The sequence below is a fragment of the Dasypus novemcinctus genome, chromosome 9 (assembly GCF_030445035.2).
Source record: "Dasypus novemcinctus isolate mDasNov1 chromosome 9, mDasNov1.1.hap2, whole genome shotgun sequence".
In the NCBI taxonomy this organism is placed as follows: domain Eukaryota; kingdom Metazoa; phylum Chordata; class Mammalia; order Cingulata; family Dasypodidae; genus Dasypus; species Dasypus novemcinctus.
Genome location: NC_080681.1, coordinates 122,518,251 through 122,535,583, shown reverse-complemented (window position 1 = coordinate 122,535,583; position 17,333 = coordinate 122,518,251).

Sequence of the window (17,333 nt, the reverse complement as noted above, 5' to 3'; positions counted from 1 at the left end):
CGTGCTCGGGGCAGGGCCTCCCGATTTCCACACCATCTGGCCCCAGCGCTGCCTGCGACATCTGGGACGGCTCCTGTCACCGGGGCTCGGATGCGCCCCCACCCCACTTGCCCTGGCGGTTCTCTGCACTCTGGGAGCAGGCGCTGCCTCCCCGCCCCGGGTTCTCCACGCGCCCAGCCCTGGTCCCTCCGCAGAGCTGCTGTGGGATCCAGCAGGAGCAGGGACTCCCGGGTGCTCTCCACCCTCTCTAGGCCCCGGCACCCCGTCCCCCGCCCCCGCACCCAGGCTTCCCTCAGCCTCTGGCCAGCTCTGGGGCCCCGTGGCTCCCTCGCGGCCACTGGCCCTCATGGGAGGGCTTAGGGACGCCGTGGTTACAAGTGGAGGATGTGGCTCAAGCAGCTGAGCGCCGCTTCCCACGCGGGAGGTCCCGGGTTCCGTCCCGGTGCCTCCTAAAAACAAGCAACAAGCAAACCAACGACAAAACCAGCTCGGGAGCCATGTGGCTCCGTGGTTGAACACGGGCTTCCTGCATTCGAGGTCCAGGGTTCAGAGGTTTTGAGGCTCTGGTACCTCAAAAAAAGAAGCAAAAACAATTGGAGTAAGGCAGACCGGGTTCGAGCTCTGGCTCTGCCTCTGATGAGTTGTGGGACTGCAGATGCGCTGCTTTGGCCTCTTTGTGCCTCAGTGTCCTCATCTGTAAAATGGGGACAACAATGGTGTCCACCTCACCTGGCCTTCGGAGGGCTTCTGAAGGAATGGAAGACAGTGAATGAGACCCCTTTAGCGCACTCAGGGGTGGGGCCAGAAGCTGGAGGATGCTGGGACCCGGGCCCCACCCATCGCCAGCCCTCCTGGGGCAGCTTCCCCGCGGTCACAGGGCACTTGGCGCCACCTAGTGGTAGACGAGGATGCCTGGGGCATGGGGCAGGGGGCACGAGGGGGAGGGGCTGGAGCAGGGTGGACCCGGGAGGGGAGGGGCTGGCAAGAGCTGGTGCCTTTCTGCTCCCTGCGCCCTGCCAGGGGCCAACATGCGCCCAAGTCGCCCAGGCCTGAGGCCATCCTGGGAGAACCAAACAGGGAGAGGCCAGGCCAGGAGCCCCATGGCCCAGCTCAGGAGGCCCTGCCAGCTCCAGCAGCCGCTGCTCAGACGCCAGAGCCAGGGAGTCCCCGAGCAAGGCAGGAAGGGACCAAGTGGCACAGGCAGCCCCCAAGCGGCCCCGGCCTCCCGCCCATCATACCCGCCCCCTCGGGGCTGGTAGGTGAGACTGGACGGTACCTGTTCACTCATTCACCAAATCACTCCCTTCAGCGCAGGTGTGTTCAGTCCTTACTGTGTTCCAAGACCCAGGGCCGGGGGCGGGGGGAGGATAGGGGAACAGGACAAACCCCTACTTCTGTGGGGCTTGCATTGCAGGGGCTGGAGGGGGGAGGGCAGGAGGGACAGGAGGGGACAGCAGAGCCAATGCCCCACATGCACAGTATGTTTAAACCAGCCCAGATGGCGAAGGTGCTGAGGGACAGGGAAGCAGGGGGAGGGCTGAGGAAGGCGTGCGTGGCAGGGGCTGCCAAGCTGCCGGGCTCTGGTCGAGCTGTGTGGCTTGGCGGGAGCCGTCCAACCTCTCTGTTGGTAAAAGAGGAATAGTAGGAACTACTGTCTGATCAGCTTCTCCCCAAGACTGAATGAGGCTCAGCACCCAGGGACGTTCTGGTGGCTGCGGGACCCTCTGCGGGGCTAAGCGTAGGTCAGGGCTGCTTCTCGAGACCCCACCCCAGCCTCCTTCAGCACCCAGTAGGGGCTGTACAGCCCTGTGTATGTGCACAAGAGAGGGGCCCCCGAGGGCCCTCGGAGCTGCCCAGGTGGCCTCAGGAGTCGGGCTGAGCGCCGGCAGGTGAGTGCACGTGTGCACGTGGCCCGGGGCCGGCCGTGCAGCTCCACGCTGTGTGTGCCCGTGTGTCTACAGAGCGGGGCACCGCCCCGGGTACGGAGCACCGCACGGGGTCTTCAGGGTGGGGGTCCCTGGAGCAGGCTGTGCCGGGGTTGCGAGGGGGCGGGTGGGGTCCTGCCAGAGACTGTGCCAACCACCAGCCGCACGGGGAAGCCACGGGGTGAGGAGTGCCGTTCACCCCCCCCCTCTTGGTGGGGTCCAGCTGGTGGGGTTACCCAGCGGCCTCTGCCTGTCGGAGCTGGAGGCGAGGGGAGCCCCCCCTCAGGGCAGGCTCTGAGACCCACCCCAGCCCGCTCAGGGACCCCCACCCGTGCCCTGCAGGAGTCCAGCCCTGGGGGCAGGAAGGCTGCTTCTGACCTGGGGGGGCACAGGGCGCGGAGGCTGCAACCGTGGGCAGCACTGAGGGCGGCTCTCTATGCCTGGTGCCAGGCTGCCCCGGGGGGCGACGGGGAGGCTCCAACATCCCTGGGTTGACCTGGATTTTCCTCTTCGTGGCTTTGTGGCCTTGGACAAGTCACATGATCTCTCCAAGCCTCATTTCCTCTCCTGTAAAACAGCAACAGAGAAATTCACTGCGGTGGGATTTCTAGAGGGAACAGACTTCACAAGCAGACAAGATGCTCAGCCCAGGGCCCCTGGCAGGTTCTCGTGACAGGGCTTTGAGTTTTTGAACGGCGACGGGCCAGGATGCCAGCCTTCCGTGCAGCCCCGTGCATGCACCGCCTCATTCTTCACAGCTGTGCCCATTTTTCAGATGAGGGCACCAAGGCCAGCCACGGTGATGTGATTGGTCTGAGCCTGTCACAAGCGAGTGGGAGAAGCAGGACTCGCACACAGGCAGGCAGAGCCCGAGAGCTGGGGCGCCTCTACATCCCTGCCCCGACGGTCCCTGGCACCCTCCACCACGCCCCAGCTCAGCCCCCAGGGCTGATTTCACCTCGAGCCACCAGGCTTCCAAAGTCTGTGCAGAAGAGAGCGGCATGGCCAGAGGGAACTTGCTTCCCACATGCCCGGCTTCCTCCCCGTTTCACGAGGCCGGGCAGGGAGCCTGGGTCCCCCTGCCCATCGGGGGTTCGCAGCCCAAAGGGGGACACCGAGAACAAACGGCAGAAGCCAGCCAGGGGAGCCTGTGCTCGGGGACGCCGGGGGCACCTGACCTGCCGCGGGAGGGGAGGCCAGGCCGGCGCTGGCCCCCAGCCAGCATCTGAGCCGCGTCCTAAAGGACATTTGCTGGAAAAGTGAAGCGGTAAGGGCACTTCAGGCAGGGGAGAGCAGGGCCAAAGTCAGGGAATGTGGGCGAAGGCAGCATGTGGAGGAACCCCAAGTACTTCCGCGGAGGGCAAGGTGTGTGGGAAAGGGGGACGCCCAGGGGAGATGGTTCTGGTAACCAGGGCTGACCAATACCCGCAGTGCCGGGGGACAACGTCCGGCTGTGCCCCCGAGCGTGTGGGCCAGGGATTTGGAAGGACGCAGGGCAGCCACGTCCAAGGCCTCCTGGGGAAGACGCGGCGGTGTCTGGGGGGCCCTGGAGTCAGCTGAAGGCTCGTCCACCTGCTGGCGGGACTCAGCTGGCTGGAGCATCACACACAACCCCCCCATGGCCCCCCAGGGGAGCAGCGGGGGTTTCCTCGCCGCACAGTGGCCGGGTTCCGGAGGCAGGTGTGCCAAGAGAATCAGGCGGACGAACGTGGCACTTCCACGACCCAGCTTGGTGGTGTCACTGCTGTCCTATAGCCACAAGGCCCTGCCCGGATTCGAGGGGAGGGGGCATAGATCCCCCCCACTGGGAGGGAGGAGGGTCAAGGTCACCCTCTAAGAGGATACGGGTTGTTGTAGCATCTTTGGAAAACGCAGTCGGCTACTGAGATCCTGCGTGACCCAGATAGTGCTGGGCCAACGAGGCCACGCTTGCCCAGTATGTGGGGCGATAAAAGGGCAGAGGGCAAAAGGGGACCAGGAGAACTTGGGGCATCAGAATCACTGTCCAAGGGGCAGGATGTCCGGGGGAGGACTCCCAGGGTGGTCCCCAAAGAATGCTGCAATCCCACCCTTCCAACCACCCGCACCAGGCTGGGGCCCCAGGGCCCCCCCATAGCCTGGGGACCCGAGGCCGGGAGTTTGGGGTGCGTCCTCGGAGCCCCCATCCCTGGAGCCCCTTATTCTGGGTGGCTTTCTCTGGGGTGCTGGCTCTCCCCCAGCCCCAGGCAGGGGGTGCCTCGGCCTCCCCCTTTCCAGCTCTCTCTCCTTGTCCCCGACATAGCTCCCAGTAGCTGGGAAGCCTCAAAAGAGAGCAAAGACCCCTCTCTGCAGCGCAGGTGAGGGGTCAATGTGCAGGACGAGGAGACGCAGAGGCTTCTTCTCACCCGGACCCTGCCGGGCTGGGCCTCAAGTCTCCCCTGCACTGCAGACCCTCGGGGCCGGGACAGGGTGACTCGGCAGCCGCAGAGCCCCTGCCTTTTCCATCAGACTCATGGGTCTAGGTGACAGGGCTCAACAGCTGGCAGCATCTCCCTCCCGGGGCTCAGCTGGGGCAGCCTCCATTATCAAGGGGGAAACTGAGGCAGGGGGCTAGAACTTCCAACCTGAGGACCTGACAACTCCATTAACTCATCATTCGTGTAAAAATCCATCTCCCCAACTACTCCGCGAGCAACTGGGGGCTGGCACTCTCCACTGCGTCTCTGTGACTCAGCACAGAGAGGGCACGTAGTAGGTGCCTAGCATGTGTTGAAAATGAACGAATGATTCTTCTTTATTTTTATATCCCCAGTATATAGCATTGTGCTTGGCGCATAGTAGATGCTCAATAAGTATTTGTTGACTGAACGGATGAATGAGTGAGTCCTATGGAATGAGTGAGTTGTCTGGCTCTCCCGGCACACAGCAGGTGCTCAGGACTGATTGAACTGAAAAGACAAAGCACAACTCCTCCTTGGGCTCACGGGAACCCAACTCAGCGTCCCCGGAGGACTTGGGCTCTGGGGGGCTGTGGCCACATGCTCCCCCCACCCCACCCCCTCCATCTCCCATCACCCCCTCCCCTAGCACTGGAACAGGTGGGTCAGAGGCAAGGGGGAGGGAGGGGAGCAGCTGATGAACACAGGGAGGCAGAAGCCACCGCGCTGGGCCCTCCCCGCGCACGTGACACGAGGGTCCCGGTGGCCCCTCTCTGGCCAACCAGGAAACCCGTTCCTGGGAGTGCCCAAGAGAGAGGACCCTCCCCCCCTCCCCAGGAGACCCTGCTTGCCAGCCCTCCGTGTGCTCAGGAAGCTGGGGCAGCCCACGGAGGGGGAGACGACCCTCTTCCTGGCAGTTTAAAGCGTTTTGGCGTTTGCACGAGGGCACATGTAATATTTAAATGACTTCCACTCGGCACGACTGCCTGCCTGCCTCGGCTTCCCAGGTGAATTTGTAGGCGCTGAAATGGTCTCATTTCCCACACAAGCCGTGTCAAATATAATTTGGGTGCAAAGTTGGTAATTATACGTAACATCAGTCTGATGTGAAAAACACTGAAAAATTTAGCGAGAAGAGACGACTGGAGAGACACAAGTCTGAGGCCCAGCCAGAAGAAGGCAGGCCCAGGCCCCAACGAAGCCGACGTCTTTAATTAATAATAGCATGTTTTCAGGGACTCAAAGGACGCAGGTCCCCAACTGTCTGAAACTCCTTTGTCTACCAATTACCAGCATTTGGCAGGAGGGTGGGAGGGGGGGCGGCTGGGGCGGGGGGAGAACCAAGGAGGAGGGAGGGGCACCCGGATCCTGGCGGAGAACTTGCCGAAGTTCGAGCTGCTTCTGGAGACTCCGCTCTGCTCCCTGTGCCAGAGACCCGTCCCCACGCGTCCAGACTGCGAGCGGAAGTGGGCTGTGTCCCCTCCAGTCTGCGGGTGACGTGCGGGAAGGGCGCGGGGTGTGGCTGCCGGCCAAGCTGCCCCAGCAAGGCTCGGAGGGCCGGGCAGCTACGCTTGCTGCCCCTCCGGGTGGAGAGTCTTTTTCTTTGCTTTGCTTTTCTTCTCCTTTCTTTTCCTCTCTTTTTTTCAACAACTTAAGAAAACACTTTCTGTGAGGACAGGGACGAGTCTTGCTCGCTCACCCCTGTACCCCCGGCATCTGGCACATAGTAGGCGCTCAATAAATACTTGCTAAATACAGGCATTGTGCGAAACAAGCACTAGTGCTCCTCTCCCTAACCCCGCGTGGATGGAGTGAGACACCCCCCCACCCCACCCCCACCACGGAACGATGCCGTGGACATCAGAGGGTAAGGGACAGGCCCGTTTCGTGGGAAAGAATTGTGATCCCGCCTTCCCAAGCTCTCTGACCTTGCGATAGTTCCCGAAAGTCTGTCTCGGTTTCTTCATCTGTAAAATGGGCACAATAATAGCCCTACCCCCTGGGCCCGCTGAGAGTTCTGAATGAGATCATCTGAACAATGCCTGGCTCGTCTCACGGACCGTTCGGGCTGCTGGGGGTGTGAGATCAACCTTGACTTCCTTGATTCCCCGAGAAGTCATCAGTAAAAATCCTCCTCTGCTTGGGGTCCCTTCATGGAGTGGTGTCCCCTGGGGCTCTGGGCCTCCAGGAGGGCGTGGGGGTGAGCTGAGGGCACCTGTGGAAGGCAGCCACACCTGGGAGGTGGAGGTGGCTATTTACATCTTGTCGATGTGAAAGCGAGCTTCCAAGAGGGGAAATAACGTGCCCACAATTCACACTCCAGCAGGGCTGGTTTGGCTTCCGTGTCCACACGCGTAACCTCTGGACTCCACTAAACACACTAGAAGATTCCGCTGGATGGTAACAAACACAGTAGCTCACATTAAGCACTTACTGAGCGAGAGCCGGGCACCCTGCCTAGCCCTCCGCAGGGTTTACCTCGATTCCTCTTCTCACCCTCCCCGCACGACGGGCCCTGCTTCTCCCCAGTGTGCAGACGAGGAAGCCGCGGCACCCAGGGGTGAAGGAGTGTGAGGTGGGCCGCAGGATGTGGGAGGTAGAATGAGGTGCAGGCTGAGCCCGCAGGGGCTGCGTCCTTACCTGTGACAAGACCACCTGCCCGTAAGTCCTAGCCAAGCCCTGCCCTGACTGTTCACCCCTGCCACACGGTGGTTCTTGACCCTCACTGCAAGCTGGCGTCATTGGAGGACCTCAAAAAACATGATTACCATATGCCCTAGCAATCCCTTTCCTTGGATATGTACCTAAAGAAGTTGTGGGGGGCAGATGTAGCTCGAGTGGTTGAGCACCTGCTTCCCATGTATGAGGTCCTGGGCTTGACCCCTCGTACCTCCTAAAAACAAACGATGAAAAAAACCAACTCTCATTGGGGAGTGGATGGAGCTCAGTGGCTGAGCACCTGCTTCTCATGGACGAGGTCCTGGGTTCTATCCCCAGTACCTCAAAAAAAAAAAAAAGTGAAAGCAGAGACCCAGGTATGTGCACGCCAATGTTTGTGGCGGCCTTGTTCACAAGAGCCAAGAGGTAGAAGCGAATCAAGTGTCCATCAAAGGCTGAGTGGAGAAACAAAACGTGGTCTGTCCTTACAGTAGAAAATTCTCAGCCATAAAAAGAAATGATGTTCTGATGCATGTGACAACATGAATGAACCTCGAAGACATCATGCTGAGCAAAACACACCGGGCACCAAAGAACAGACCTTGTATGATTTAACTTACATGAAATAATTAGAATATGCAGATTCTTAGAGTGAGAAATTAGATGACAGGGTAGCAGCAGCAGGGGCGGGGGTGGGGACCAGGGAAGTGATGTCAAGTGAGCGCAGCGTTTCAGTCTGGGCTGATGGAAAGGTTGGGAATGGACGGTGGGGATGGTAGCACATTATGAAGATAACTAATACCAGTGAATGGTGTACTTGAAAGCCGTGCAAATGGGGAATTTTATGTTGTTTCTATGTTAGCACAATTAAAAAAAAATTTTAAATACACTTATGCCCAGGTTTAAGGTGGTCTAGCTACTACCTGGGCAGCAGGATTTGTTAAAGCTCCCAGGTGATTCTATAGTAAGAACCACTGCCCTCAACCTTTCTTCAGGTAAAACCGTAAATTTTAAAATAAAATTTTATTGAAGTGTGTCATTCATACATGAGCCAACATAAACAATAAGTGTATAGTACAAGTTGTGAACTTACAAAGCAAACATGCATCTCGTCACACAGGGCTCCTATACATGTCCCCACCCCCAGCACCTCGCATCGCTGTGAAACGTGTGTCACAAACTATGAAAGAGCATCGTCAAAATATTACGACCCACTATAGACCACAGCTTACGCTTGGTGCATTTTCCCCTGACCCACCCGATTAGTGACACCCCATATTAGTAATATATATTTTAAGCCTTAAATTTGGAGCAGGGCTTCTCAAACTTCCATATGCATGCGAGGCACCCGGGATTTGTTAAAATGCAGGTTCTAATGCAGTGGTTCTCAGACTCTAACAAATTCTCTGGTGACACTGATACAGCTGGTCCAAGGACCACATTTTGAGTAGCAAGACTCTAAATCAGGAGTTCTTAACCTCTTTTGTTCCACGGAGCCCTTTGCCAGTCAGGTGAAAACCACGGACCCCTTACCAAGTCCACACTAGACTGGGTATTATCTAATGAACATATCACACCCGCTCCAACACGTCCCCACAAGAATACCGTTTTCGGGAAACGGACTTTGGCCCAGTGGTTAGGGCGTCCGTCTACCATATGGGAGGTCCGCGGTTCAAGCCCCGGGCCTCCTTGACCCGTGTGGAGCTGGCCATGCGCAGTGCTGATGCGCGCAAGGAGTGCCGTGCCACGCAAGGGTGTCCCCCGCGTGGGGGAGCCCCACGCGCAAGGAGTGCGCCCGTGAGGAAAAGCCACCCAGCGTGAAAAGAAAGAGCAGCCTGCCCAGGAATGGCGCCGCCCACAATTCCCGTGCCGCTGACGACAACAGAAGCGGACAAAGAAACAAGACGCAGCAAATAGACACCAAGAACAGACAACCAGGGGAGGGGGGGAAATTAAATAAATAAATAAATCTTTAAAAAAAAAAAAAGAAAAAAAAAAAGAATACCGTTTTCTGGAATTTCAACTCAAGCTCACGGACCCCTGGTTAAGGGCCCCTGCTCTAAATCAGTGGTTCTCAAACTCGCAGTCACATTGGAGTCATTTGGGAGTTGTAAAAACACCAATGCCTGGGACCCAGCCCAGAAAGTCCGGTTTCCCTGGCACGGAAGGCCGGTGGTTCTCAGCACATTTGAATCACTTGGGGAGTTTTGAAAACATACCTATGCCCAGGCCACATCCCATGCCAATTAAACCAGTAGTGCTGCATGCAGGTGATTCTAATAAACATCCTGGGCTGAGAACTGACAGGTTTGAACCGTGCCCCACATCGTAGTCACCGTAGGTAAAGCCTATAAAACCCCAGGCAAGCTTCAACATCCTTCTCCAGGGGTCCGATTCAGGGGGCTGGGGGCACGGCCCAGGAATCAGCATTCTGACCTCAGGGCAATGTCAAGAAGCGCTCCTCTGTCTACTTCAGCCTCAGCCCCTGCTTAGCTAAACCCTCTAAACCAGCATCAGCCCCACCTCCCCTACCAGGAGGAGCCCGTTGATCCGGCTTGTGGGGCCCCATTCCCTGGGGCTCAGAGAGGGATGGAAGGCAAGGCTTCCGGTGACCTTCTGCCTGTGGCTGACTAGTGCTCAGAGGTCAGCTTTGCCCCGGGACGGGCAGGGAGGCGGGTCGCCGGCTTCCAGGAAGGCAGGGTGGAGCAGCGACTGGACAACCTGACGGAGGACTCCCGTCCAGCCAGTTCTTCCTCCTTGGCTCCCGGGGCCACCCACTTGGGCAAGTCAGGACAACAGCCCCCCCACAGGCCTCCGTCCCCTGCTTCCAGAACGAAAAGACTGATCTCGCCCGAGCTCACCTTGTATGTGTTGGTTGTGCATTTTGTTTTTATATTCAAGTAGTAACTGCTCAAGGCAAAGATCTCAAGCAGATCAGAAGCATGTTAAGTGGAGTCTCTTTCCATCCCAGTCGCACTCTTGGAGGTAATCGCTTTTAATAGTTTCTTGTCTGTGCTTCCAGACATTTTTTTTTGCATGTACAAACATATATTTGTCTATACTTTTTAAAAATGGGGTCATCTATATTGTTGCAATTTGTTTTTTTGCACTTAGCAATATATCTTGGGTGTCTGTCCTTGGCAGTTTATAAAGATCTGTCTCATTTTATTAGAAGGCTGCGTAAGAGGCCATCGTTTGGATACACCGTTGTTTATTTAGCCATTCCTCTATCATTGGGTGTTCAGGCTGCTTTCGTTCTTTTCCTATAATAGACACTGATACAGCTAACACCCTCCATCTGCAAATCTACCTGCAGCTCCATTCCTGGAAGTGGCATTGGGCCCACCCCTGCTTTCCGTCTCTCTCATTTTGTGAGAGGTTAACAAGCTGGCACCTGCAACGTGCATGGAGATCTTTAATGAGGGGGCGAGTTGGTGACAAATAGCTCTGTCCTGAACAGTTAGGGTGGGCGTGGATTTCGCACCAGAGCGAGAAGGTTTTTGTCAGAAACTGAGCACCGGGAAGCGGACTTGGCCCCGTGGTTAGGTCATCCGCCTGCCACATGGGAGGTCCGCGGTTCAAACCCAGAGCCTGCTTGACTCGTGTGGAGCTGGCCCACGCGCGGTGGGGTGTCCCCACGCAGGGGAGCCCCACGCGCAAGGAGTGCGCCCCGTAAGCAGAGCCGCCCAGTGCGAAAGAAAGTGCAGCCTGCCCAGGAATGGCGCCGCACACACGGAGAGCTGACACAACAAGATGACGCAACAAAAAAGAAACAGATTCCCGTGCCGCTGACAACAGAAGCAAACAAAGAAGAGCACACAGCAAATACACACAGAGAACAGACAAGTGGGGCAAGGGGGGAGAAGGGGAGAGAAATAAATAAATCTTAAAAAAAAAAGAAACTGAGCACCACCCCTGCTTCGTTCCCATTATCGCCACCAGTACTAGCCCCATCACCACCACGATGGCACCACTGTCCCACCTACCTCCCCAACACGATGCCATCATCAGAAACACCAATGCCATCATTTCCACACCAGCGTTCTCCATTGCAGACAATCTAACTTTATAAAAAGGGGATTACGCATATACTTAAATGTAAACAGCTACACCTAGAAACTAGAAAAAACATCAGAGAAATTCTTTATGGCCTTGAAGTATTCAGTGACTTCTCAAGACACAAGAGCCGGGAAGTGGAGTTGGCTCAACGGATAGAGCATCCGCCTACCACATGGGAGGTCCAGGGCCTCCTGACCCATGTGGAGCTGGCCCATGCACAGTGCTAATGCGCACAAGGAGTGCCGTGCCATGCAGGGGTGTCCCCTGCATAGGGGAGCCCCACGCGCAAGGAGTGCGCCCCATAAGGAGAGCTGCCCTGCACAAAAAAAGTGCAACCTGCCCAGGAGTGGCGCTGCACACATGGAGAGCTGACGCAGCAAGATGATGCAACAAAAAGAGACACAGATTCCCGGTGCCGCTGACAAGAACGCAAGTAGACACAGAAGAACACACAGCGAATGGACATAGAGAGCAGACAACCGAACAGGGAGAGGGTGGGGAAGGGGGAAGAAATAAATAAAGGATAAATCTTAAAAAATAAAAAAAAAAAAGACACAAAAGCAAAGACCATAAAAGGAAAAAAGCCAACCTGATAAATTACACTTCTTCAAATTAAAAAACTTCTGTTCTGGGAAGTGGATTTGGCTCAATGGATAGAGCATCCACCTACCACATGGGATGTCCAGGGTTCAAACCCAGGGCCTCCTGACCCATGTGATGAGCTGACCCACACACAGTGCTGATGCATGCAAGGAGTGCTGTGCCACACAGGGGTGTCCCCCACTAGGGGAGCCCCACACACAAGGAGTGCACCCCATAAGGAGAGCTGTGCAGTGTAAAAAAAGTGCAGTCTGCCCAGGAGTGGCGCCACACACACAGATTCCCAGTGCTGCTGACAAGAATGCAAGTGGACACAGAAGAACACACAGTGAATGGACACAGCAGACGACTGGGGAGGGGCAGGAAAGGGGAGAAAATAAATACAAAATAAATCTTAAAAAAAAAAAACTGCTCTTTGAAGACATTGTTTAAAATATGAAAAGACAAGCTATTGACTGGGAAAAAATATCTGATAAAGGACTGGTAGCTGGATTGTATAAAGAACCCTCAAAACTCAATAACAGGAAAAGAAACAACCCAAAAATATGTGGGTGAACAATTTGAATAGACTCTTCGCCAAAGTTAAATGGACAGCAAATAAACACACAGAATGGTGCTCAACATCATTAGTCATTAAGTAAATGCAAATTAAAACCACAGTGAGATATCACTACCCACCCATTAGAATTGTTCAAACAAAAAAACTGACACCAAATGCTGGTGAGGATGCAAAGCAACTAGAACTTTCATACATTGCTGGTGGGGATGCAAAATGGTACAGACACTTTGGAAAACAGGCAGTTTCTTATCAAGTTAAGCATATACCTAATATGCAACCTACCAATCCCATTCCTAGGTATTTATCAAAGAGAAATGAAGATACATGTCCTCACAAAAAACTGTACATGAATGTTTTTAGCAGCTTTATTCATTGTCACCAAAAATTGGGAACAACCCAAATGTCCACCAACAGGTGAACAGATAAGTAAGCAATGCCACATCCATTCAATGGAATACTACACAGAAATAAAACGGAAAAATCTACTGATCTATGTAGCAACATGGATGACTCCCAGAAGCATTGTGCTAAGGGAAATAAGCCAGACTCAAAAGGCTATAGACTGTGTAATTTCATTTACGTACCATTCTAGAACAGGCAAAACTATAGGGACAGAAATCATTTGAGTAGTTGCCAGGGATGCACCAGTTGTCATGTACTGTTAATGTTTAACAACCAGCTCATGGAGAGTGGAGAAAAGAACACATAATGTATATTTCTTATAAATATATAATATAGATGTTATATATAACATATATGTGCTTATTATAAATTTTACTGATATAAAATATGTGTAGCCCACAATTTACAAATAATAAAATTGTTGGGGAGCAGATGGAGCTCAAGCAGTCGAGCACCTGCTTCCCACATGGGAGTCCCAGGTTCGGTTCCTGGTGCCTCCTAAAAACAAAACACACAACAAACAAAGCAAATGAAAAAACCAACTCAGGGAAGCCAATGGGGCTCGGTGGTTGAATGCCGGCTTCCCACATATGAGGGCCCAGGTTCAGCACCCGGTACCTTAAAAATACAAACAAGCAAGCAAACCCTGTTAATCCCATATAGCCAAGTGATTCTCACCAGAATGCCTTAGTAAATTTTTGCCAGACTCATGTATCTGTAGCCAGACTGTGGCTGTAATTGACCAACAAGTGTAGGTCGACAAGATTAAAGAGTAAAAGCACCTACTCTCACACACAGCTTAGACACTGAGGAATGAAACTCCCTCCCCCTAACGTACAGAGTCCATTAGCAGGACTTTACTACTGCACAGGGGGGTCAGGCAAATGCCTCGATGGTGCATTACAAGAACTTCCCATCAGCTCTTCAATGCAAAGCCCAACAGAGAGTCGGCACCCTAAGACTCTTTGAAGCCCTTGCCTCAAAAATCCTCACCTTTCTGTCTCTATCAATCCTGGACTGTCTTTTTGTAACTCTAACCCAGTCCTAACCAAGCCCCAGCACCGAAAGCGTTACCATATGCAAATTATACTTTAAACCAGACTTCCAAGTCTCAGTAGACTCTGACCATGTCTTCCCACTTTGAGACACTGACAAAGTTCTGTGGGAGAGGTATTCTCCTTTATCTCAGTAAAATATACTCAGCTTTGTCTTGTCAACAGGTTGTGCTGGTGATATCTGGGGAGCCATCATTTGACAAGATAAGACAAAAATAAAACTAATAATATCTAAGACATACGCCAGAATTTCATGGGTTCATCAATGATCTGAGTGACTTCTTGGCTGAATCAGATGATAGTTTTTATTTCTTATTTTATTTTATTTTTTTAAAGATTTATTTTTTATTTATTTCTCTCCCCTACACCCCAACCCCCCCAACCCCCCATTGTCTGCTCTCTGTGTCCATTTGCTGTGTGTTCTTCTTTGTCCGCTTCTGTTGTTGTCAGCAGCACAGGAATCTGTGTTTCTTTTTGTTGCGTCATCTTGTGGTGTCAGCTCTCTGTATGTGTGGCACAATTCATGGGCAGGCTGAACTTTCTTTCATGCTGGGCGGCTCTCCTTACGGGGCACACTCCTTGTTTGTGGGGCTCCCCTACACAGGGACACCCCTGTGTGACACAGCACTCCTTGTGCGCATCAGCACTGCGCATGGGCCAGCTCCACACGGGTCAAGGAGGCCTGGGGTTTGAACCACAGACCTCCCTTGTGGTAGATGGATGCCCTAACCACTGGGCCAAGTCCACTTCCCTGGATAATAGTTTTTAAATACTGGAAGACTGCTTTCCCCAGATTTTTTGTGTTATTCACAATGTAATGGCTACAGATGAAATGTACTTTTAAATGTAATGTTTCATCAGCATTTTTCTCCATTGCTTCCTTTAGTCCAGACCATCCGAAAAACCCTGATTTGTGGCATCTGCCAAATTCCCTGGTCTAAATATTCCCACCACAGCCAATTTCAAGCTACCTACATGAGGTCACTGAACTCAGTGTTGGCGTATAATACAATAAATATCATTTATTTGTAAGTTTCTATAATTTAATATTTAATGGCGGCTGTGTTTAACAACTAGCTTGCAAAGTTCCTGAAAACCTACCAACCGGCTCCCGTGAACTGGAACTTGCCAGCTCTAGCAACCACCCGGATTGACTCCAAAGAGGAACCGAGGAACTTCTGGGGCAATGGAAATGTTCTGCATCTCGACTGTGGGGCCAGCAGGACTGTACGTTTGTCACGCTGCATGGAACTACACGTAGAAAAAGGGTGAATATTACCATATGCAAGTGATACTTTAACAAACCGGAAGAGGGGGTGGTATTGTCTACTGCAGTCAGGCTCCGACGCTGCCCCGGCGGAGTCTTCTGCTCCTGTCAGCAGCTCGACCCACCCAGGGCCTCCCTTCCAGATCGGAATCCTGCGGCCGCCTCTGCCGGAAGGGAGGCCGGAAACGCGCACTTCTGCTTTCTGCGTTGGGAGGGAAGGATTCCTATCGTGGGAGACACTTCAGATCCAGGAAGAGGGTTTCCAAGGTGCCGGTGGTCACGTCGACATGGAAATGGTCCCCGACGGTGTCCACTGGTCACTGCCACCAGTGCGCTATGTCCCATGAACACTGGCACCTGCGTTCTCCCCATCGCCACCCGTCAGCATGGCCCCAGCCCTTCCGTGTGCAGGCGCTCTGCTAGATGCCACCGTGCAGACAGGTGTAGGACGGGTCCCTTCCTCGAGGGCCCAGCTGTGGGGCCTGATCTCCTCCCCTGCAGGGCGGTGTGCTCTAAGCTAAGGGGCTAAGGCATCAGGGGCTGCAGGAGCCGGACAGGGAGGGGCCGCAAGGACTAGAGAGGGAAGAGGAGGTTCCTAGAGATGGGGGCATTGGAGCTGCGCTTTGGCATATGGGAAAGACCTGGAAAAGGACAGCAGAAGGAGGAGGACACCTGGATAGGAGGATGCCGGTAGGCAGAGGATTGGGGCTCAGCTGGGGGTGGAAATAAAGATGGTGTCTCTTACACCTCTTGACTGTGGCTTCAGAGTAAGAAATATATGTAATACACCCTTACCTCCAACACATACATAAAAGAGTGGTTCACAAGGCAGTACCGACCCTTTCTCCATGCCATGTACTCTATTTTCTACTCTAGTTTATCCTATTTCGTTATTTTTTTTTAATGCTGGTCATCATTCATTATATTGATTTCATGACTCATCAGTGGCTCATGACCCGCAGTTTGAAAAACACGGCTGCAGGGCTGTAGAACCAGAGGAGAGGCTGGCACAGGGCTGTGGAGGGCCTGACCGCCAAACTGTAGCACTTGGACTTCACCCTGTGGGTTCCTGAGCACAAAAGCCACGTGCGGAGTGGCAATTTGAGATGATCGATCTATACCATCTATCAAGATTTAAAATGCACAAAACATTTGACCCAGCAACTCCACCTCTAGGAATATGGCCTACAAAACACTCACCGAGCAGCATATTTGCTGCCGCGTGGCTTCTCATTAGGAAAACAGGAAGCCACTTAGGGCGGAATGCTCTGCAGCCTTAGAAGAAGGAGGTCAGTCTCTGTGTCAAGAGAGGCAGCTCCAGACATTCGCGGAGGGGAGACAAAATAAGTCGTGCAGCCAGATGCGTGGTTTGCTTTAGGTTTTGGATAAAACAAACCCGTAGGTATGTGTGTGCTTGTGTGTGTGGATGGCTTTCTAGAAGATCTGTAAAACCCAATACCACACCAGGAGTTGCCACAGGGGCAGAGAAAAGCATGCGGAGGCATCCACATCGTTCTCCTTTTCAATGAGCACTTATTCTCGATGGGCTCACATGACTTTTAAGTGCCAGCTTAAAAACCGGTGGAGCAGAGGGCACGTTTAGGGCAGTGAAACTCTTCTGCATGCTCCTCTAATGGTGGGTACCTGACCTTACACATTTGTCAAAACCCATAGAACTGGGAAGTGGACTTGGCTCAACAGATAGAGTGTCCCCCTACCCACATGGGAGGTCCACAGTTCAAACCCCGGGCCTCCTTGACCCGTGTGGAGCTGGCCCATGCGCAGTGCTGATGCGCGCAAGGAGTGCTGTGCCATGCAGGGGTGTCCCCTGCGTAGGGGAGCCCCACGTGCAAGGAGTGCGCCCTGTAAGGAGAGTCGCCAAGTGCGAAAGAAAGTTCAGCCCGCCCAGGAGTGGCGCCGAACACGGAGAGCTGACACAACAAGATGACTCAACAAAAAGAGACACAGATTCCCGGTGCCACTGACAAGAATAGAAGCAGACACAGAAGAACACATGGCGAATGAACACAGAGAGCAGACAACTGGGGCGGGGGGGAAGGGGAGAGAAATAAATAAAGATAAATCTTAAAAAAAAAACAAACCCATAAACTGTACGACACAATGGTGAACCTAGTTGCAAATAATGAATCAGTAGCTAATGGACCACACTCACTCACGCAAGACTTTCAGAGCAGGGCAGCCTCTGCGTTCCCGTACTTTGGAACTACTGGCAAAGAAGATTCTAAAGGAATTTTAGTAGCCAAAATTATGGGCATTTTTGGAGCTTATCTTTTGTTTAATAAAATGAACACAATCTAGATTCCAGGCAAACAACGAGCAAGAAATTTCCATTCTTCTTGGAGGTTTATTGCAAATCCATTGAACATTCTG